Genomic DNA, 7,396 nt, shown 5'->3' with positions numbered 1-7,396 from the left:
AAGGCAAGAGTCCCCAGCAGGAAATTGATCTCTTAGACGAGAACTTCCTCTCCATTCCCCTAATTTCTTAAAAAAGTCCAGTTTGCCAAACTTTGGGGTGGGTGTGCATTGCATGGGCCTCTAGCCCATCCTAAACTGCAGCTTAGACCCCTCCCTTCTCCTAGGTCAGGATACCCCAAACATCAAGGAGATGACCTCTTGGGAATCACTCCATCCTCCAAGCACAGGTCTGAACTTTTCCTGGCCTTTTACCTTGCAGCCTGTTACCTCCTCCCTCAACTGGGAGAATTCAGAAGCCCACCCTCTCCTGGGAAGGATAAAGTCTCACCTCACCTTCAGCTCTCAGACTCCCTGGTCCCATCTAGTTCCAACTCTCCCACCCACAGGAGCCTGATTCTGGTTCCCCTCCCAAGCTCAGAACCAACTGTGGCACTAATGGCAGCCCCATACCTGCTCATTCCCAAGAACACCCATCTCATTTGCCTCAGAATCCAGGTCAAGGTCTCCAAGCTCAAGTTTACTAGTATAGCTGAACAAGAGGTTCAGTTATTCTGCCTGGAATATTGCAACCCTGTCGATATATAAAAATAAGGAATCCAGAACCTAAAGAAACATCAGAAACACAAAATGTGGACAGGACCCCCATCCACTGAGGAGGAAAGTGGGGAGGGGGGTACAGGATGGGATAAGCTATAAGCTTCTTAAAGGGGTCAGAAAATGAAGTAGTTTTCCCAAAAATGGACAAAGGAAATGAGAGACAGATTATGGAACAAGAGTTAGGGAAGGAGGGCTTTAGGAAGCTGTTTTGGGTAAATGCCATAAAAACTTTAATTTAATTATTTTTTAACTTTTCAGCCAAAAGTTTTAATACTGCATCCATTAAATGGAGAGGAAAGTCTATCATCCTATATAATAAAAGCCTAGGTGGCGTCGCGTGATGTCATTATAAGATGGCCACCGCAATGTTGTCACAAGATGGCCACCACAAGATGGTCACCACAAGATGGCCGGCAGGGGAGGGCAGTTGTGGGTGATCAGGCCGGCAGGTGAGGGCAGTTGGAGGCGATCAGGCCTACAGGGGAGCAGTTAGGCGTCAATCAGGATAGCAGGGGAGCGGTTAGGGGGCGATCAGGCTGGCAGGGAGAAGCAGTTAGAGGCAATCAGGCAGGCAGGCAGGCGAGCAGTTAGGAGCCAGCAGTCCCAGATTGTGAGAGGGATGTCCGACTGCTGGTTGAGGCCTGATCCCACAACCGGCAGTTGGACATCCCCCAAGGGGTCCCAGATTTGAAAGAGTGCAAGCTGCGCTGAGGGACACCCCTCCATGCACGAATTTCATGCACCGGGCCTCTAGTTAAATAATAAAAACAATGTCATATAAATCCCCTAATTGTGACTTGTCCAATGCCAATTTTTTTTGGCCCATTTAGAAACATCCTGAATATTTTAGGATTTTTGAACCTCAGTTCTCTGCTACTTATAATTCAAAATTGCATCTTCCCCCGCCTTCTCCCAGGACTCTTAATTTCTCTTCTCTCTCCACCATTATTTATTTAAGCCTTCTAACTGTATTATTTATTTTAACACCATATCTGTATTATTTATTTTACTATCGCTCCATAACGATATTATTTAAGTCTATAAAATAAAGCTTTTTCCCTTGAACTTTCTGTGCAAAATAAAATTGTATTGTACTAAAACATTCTTTGAAATGCCCTTCTTTTCTACCACTGGATAATAATAATAATACTTTGCATTTATATAGTACCTTTCATCCTGGGATTATTTAAGTCTGCAAAAGCAGCCTGTCTGAATCCTCTATGCAAAAAAAAATCAAGCTGTATGATGATATTCTTTGAAATGCCCTCTATTTCCCACCACCTGCTGCTATGGAAATGCTCTGTCTCTATGCACTACTCTTCACCTAGGAATGTCCACGTAGTTCTCTCATTAACACTCACCTGCTTAGAAATGGCCATGTGAACTGTGTTTCTGCTTTCTGAGTGGTGAAGAAGAAGCAATAAGAAGACCTCCATGGCCAGAATATCTGTGTAAATCAGAGGACAGCTGACCTCACAGCTACTCCCTGATATTGGAATAGCTCCTCAGAGTCTCCCTTCTCCCATCCATCATCCAGATTTACCACAGAAATGTGGACTATGCTCTGCAGCCAGACTGCCTGGATTTAAATCTACATATTCCCAGACTCAGTGTGCTCAGCTTGTACTCAGCATCCTCCTCACACCTTGTGTTTGGCTCAGGCCTTGGTCACATCCTGAACCATCCTTCCTACTCCTAGCTACTTATTCATCCTCCAATACCTAACTCTAAGTCCACGCTAAGAAGAGTAAATAGCAGCCCTGATGTCTCCAGTCATGGCAGCCAGTAGCCATCACTTTCTTTTTGGATGGTCCTTTGGTCTTAAGTCTCAGGTAACATATCCTGGAGTTAGATTACATGTTATTTTATACTAGAGGCCAGGTGCATGAATTTGTGCACTGGTGGGGTCCGGCGGGCTGGCCCCAATCAGGGCCGATAGGGCTGGGCCTGCCAGGGGGAGGGGACGCGGGAGCTTGGCAGGCCAGCCCCGCCCCCAGTGCGGGGGTGGCAATTGGGGTCAGGGCCAGCCGGGAGGAGGGGCTGTGGGCAGTTGGCCGGCTGGTCCTGCCCCTGGTCAAATTCCCGGTCGAAATCCCAATCAAGGAGACAACTTGCATATTAGCCTTTTATTATATAGGGTGATTTTTTTACTCTCTCTTACAAGTGAACTTTCACTTATTGATTTATTTGACAAATATTATTGAGTATCTACTGACTATGTACTGGGAACTCTATTTGGCTTTAAGGATATACCTATGAACAAAACAAAAACCCCAGCAATCTCAGAGCTTAAAACCCTGTGGGAGCCCAGCCAGCATGGCTCAGTGGTTGAGTGTTGACCTAGGAACCAGGAGGTTATGATTCAATTATGGTCAGGGCACATGCCTCGGTTTTGGGCTTGATCCCCAGTGTGGGGCATGTGGGAGGCAGCCAATCAATGATTCTCTTATCATTGATGTTTCTAGCTCCCTCTCCTTCTCCTTTCCTCTCTGAAATCAATAAATATATATATATTTTTTTTTAAAACCCTATGGGAAAGCACATCCACTATCCAGTCTGTAAAGCTAAGCCATAGCAAGACTCCAGCGTCTTCCCCACTGGCTCTCAAAGTACCAAACAGACCATGGTGTACACAGCAGGGGAGCAGAAGATACTTTTTACCTGATTTTTAAAATATTAATGATAAGGCAATAGAAGTCTTTGAAATTATGTTAACAGTTTTCTCTAGTTTCAAAGAAATTATTTTTTTAAGTTGCCTCCAATCCCAAACTGGTAATTAAGTCCCTAAGTATCTTTATAATGTTTTATTTGGTCCATGTAATTCTTCCCAGAAGTACCTATCCCACTGTGCAGTGGTCAAGTCCATAACCTTCAGTTACTCATCTGCCATACAGCAAGGAAACAGTGAGAAAGCCTCTGTGTGGTGGGCATAGGGCAGGGCCATGCCTAGCACACAGCAGCAGCTTCATAAACCACAGTATTACATCCTTCCCCTTCTTGAGGCTCTGGTCCTAACTATATTATAACTGAGACCAAAATGTTTGGGGTGAAAAGGACTGTTTGCTCTCCCCAGTAAATTCCCCCTTAGAGAAGACCCTAGAGCATGGGAAAGGATTCCTGTCTCTTTTGGGGTTCATCCCCAATTCCCATGCATTCCACAGCCTTCATTAGAGACTCTACACACCACAACAATGGATTCTGGCCTTGCTCTTTGCCTAGTCAAACCACTTCCATTTTCATTCGTTCTTTTAAGCCCCCCTCCTTACCATTGATTGATTCTTTGTATATTGAATTATTTTAGTACTTTGCATTCTTCCCCAGGATGCCTCACCCTGATCAATTTCCAGGCCAATGTTGCTCCTTATCTTATCCCATTTCCATCTTGATGTGCCCACAGGAAGAGAAGGGTGGTGGATGCTTAATAAACATTGTTTGCAGAGAATTTGGTTTTACTATGTGAACTATATGAAGTGGTTATAATTACCCCACTTTAGGATATCAGAAAGGGAGATCTGCCCCCTCCTCAACTCCCCTGGTATCCTACCCATGCTGCTTCACCCCTCTCAGGGAAGGGGACCCTTCCTCTCCAAAGCTGCACATCATGTGCCCTTCCTGAGCACCTGCTCTTTGTCTAAAATTAGGCTGGGTGCTGAGGACACAGGAGACACCACAGTCTGGTTGGGGACATACAGAAATAGACAACCAAAATCCTATGTGGATATACCATGGAATAAAGTACAGAGTTCTATGGGGCCACACACCATGGTCTCCTAACAGTTGTACCATGTTAAAAAGGCTTTCTGACCAATGAAGTGCACCACAGATAGGGATTGGGGAGATGGTAGTCATTCAGACATATGGGACAGTGTAGAGGTCCTGAGGCAAGCAGAGTACGATCAAAGAACTGGAATGGTTTGGGTCTCTAGAGCCAGGGCCAGATCCTAAAGGGACTTCTAAGGCCCATTAAGGAATTGAGGCATTGCCCTGAGGTTACCAGAAAGACAATGAAGTCACCGAAATAGATTAATCAGAGAAAGTCCAATGGGGTAAAATTGGACACTAGGGAGAAAGTCAAGGGGGTGAGAGATAAGAAAACTTGAAGAATTAGAGAGGATTCACTTAATATTTGTGTAAGTGTGTCTAAAACTGATCGTATGGGTAGAAAATCCTAAGCAGTACACACACACACACACACACACACACACACACACACACACACACACAACAAATAGAGCTAATAAATTGGGCAAAGTTGCAGGATACAAAATCAACACACTAAAATCAATTGCATTTCTCCACACTAATGACGAACAATCCAAAAAAGAAAATAAGAAAACAGTTATACAAAACATCAAAAACTATAAAATACTTAGAAATAAAGTTATCCAGGGAGGCTAAAGACTTGTACACTGAAAAATACAAAATGTTCCTGAAAAAAATTAAAGGCACAAATAAATGAAACAAACATCCTGTGTTTATGAATTGGAAGACAATATTGTCAAGATGTCCATACTACCCAAAACAATCTACTCAAAGGTCTCAAGATCAGAAATGCCAGTGGGTGTGTTTCTTGGCACAGCCTCTACCCTACCTTGCACCATGGAGTCAGTTTGTGGACCTTTTACAGAGTGGAATGAGAGACCTGTCAGGTAGGCAACACTTGTCAACAAATCCCCAATCTCCACTCTAGCAACCCAACCAAATTCCTCCCATAGCAAATGGAGCATCCTCCAGAGCTGTAATGAGTGAAATAAGGAAATACTACAGTCTGCAGCGAGCAGAGTAAAGACATTGGGCTCCAAGGTATGTCTGTAGGGCTTTAGGACCAAGAAAGCTCATATGTGTGGAGTCAGTTTCTGAAACTCAGCAGACGCAGGGCTGACTGCCAGCATGGGTCACAGGGCTGAGGAGTGGCTTTCTGAAGAGCTGGGTTCAGAATTGATAAAGCAACAGGGCTATTTATTGACCACCTTAAATTCCATTAAAAAGGAGAAAAAAATTATCTACCACAAAAATGAAATTGTGTCAGTAACCCCAATAGGCCTGCCCACCAACTAACAAGAACAAGGTAAATTTGAGCTCAATTTACTCAGATGGATAATAAAACTTTCAATTATGATTGCATTATTTGTTGCTATATGGTTGAAAGATTAGGTGACAATATGCAAAAAAATAGTTTCTTCATATTATAATATTTAGTAATGTCGTTTTATTTTTTATATGTTTCATTAAATTGTTTTGTGGCTTTATTATCTACCCAGATGCACAGCCCAGAAATACAATTATTCAGATTTAGAAGCAATAAAATTTGGCATGCATTTTCTCGTATTCAGAATTCCTGCATGTTAAAAAGAAATTATAGCATTCTTCCCACATTGCACCGCTCTGAGGCCCTCACAGACCCATTCATTAACCGAAGACATTACAGAAAGCACACCATTTAGGTTAAAGGGCCCTTCGGATAACAGATATGCATGCGCGAAGCAAATATTTCAATGTAGCCCCGCCTTTTGATTATGACAATAATAGAGGCAAACGGATATGCGTTTGCTGTAATGTGCTGCTTGGTGATGGATCCATTGAGTGGTGAAAACTCTGATTGCAAAGCAGCACACAGAGAAAGCATTATGACAACAAAACCTATCTTTGTAACTATCAGAAAGTGGGAGTTTTACTACTTGGAGAAAAAGGAAAGCTTCCTGGGGAATTGCATTCCAGAACAGTTCTATAAGATGAGAATCCTTAACATATTTCAGCTGCCCATAGAGCTGTGGGTATAGACAGGCATGAGTTGAGGGGTGGTGGTCCCTCTGGCCAGGAATATTTCTTCCAAGTCACAATCCTAGGCCTTACCAGGCGTCCTCAAACTACGGCCCGCGGGCCACATGCAGGTGTTTTTGCCATTTTGTTTTTTTACTTCAAAATAAGATATGTGCAGTGTGCATAGGAATTTGTTCATAGTTTTTTTTAAACTATAGTTCGGCCCTCCAACGGTCTGAGGGACAGTGAACTGGTCCCCTGTTTAAAAAGTTTGAGGACCCCTGCCTTAGACTCCCCAGTTAAGTGCAAATAAGTACCTTGGGGATATTTTTGTACCACTGGGACCCTAACACATACTTAACATATAGTTACCTGAAATCATGAAAACTAAAATACAGATACATTAAGGAATATAATACAAGACTATGGCAAGTATTGGTTCTGTTTTAGGGATAGTTGATGGTATCAAAAGAGGGATAAAAGGCTCTAAAATGTGATTTTGCACACTCAATAGAGGAAAAGAGAAATCACAAGTTGGAAAAATGTATTTGCCATGCATACTACCAACAAAGGTTAGTATTGAGACCATGCAAAGAGCTACTCTAAATCCATAAGAAAGGAGCAAGCAACATGATATAAAGAAAGGGACAGAATATGTGAACAATCATAAATACATATGGTCAATACACATTTGAGGAAACATCAAGAAAATTCATAATGAGATGCCTTTGATACCCATCTGATTGGCAAAATTAAGAAGGTTGATATTATCAAGTGTTAGAGATGATATGGATACACAGGATTGGCAGGGGGGGAAGTAAACTAGTGAAACATCATTGGGAAGAATTTGGCTTTATCTTATAAAGTTAAATCGTCATATAACCTACAACCCCAAATTCCACTTCTGGATATGTACTCAAGAGAAACTTGTACATATGTGCACCAGGAAAGATGTACAAATGTATTCATAGCAATACTATTCTTGGAAGCGAAAATCAGGAAACATTCCAAATGGGTAAGTAGATTCTAGAGTACTACA

The sequence above is a fragment of the Cnephaeus nilssonii genome, assembly GCF_951640355.1.
Source record: "Cnephaeus nilssonii genome assembly, chromosome: 11".
Lineage (NCBI taxonomy): Eukaryota > Metazoa > Chordata > Mammalia > Chiroptera > Vespertilionidae > Cnephaeus > Cnephaeus nilssonii.
This window is presented reverse-complemented; position numbering follows the sequence as displayed.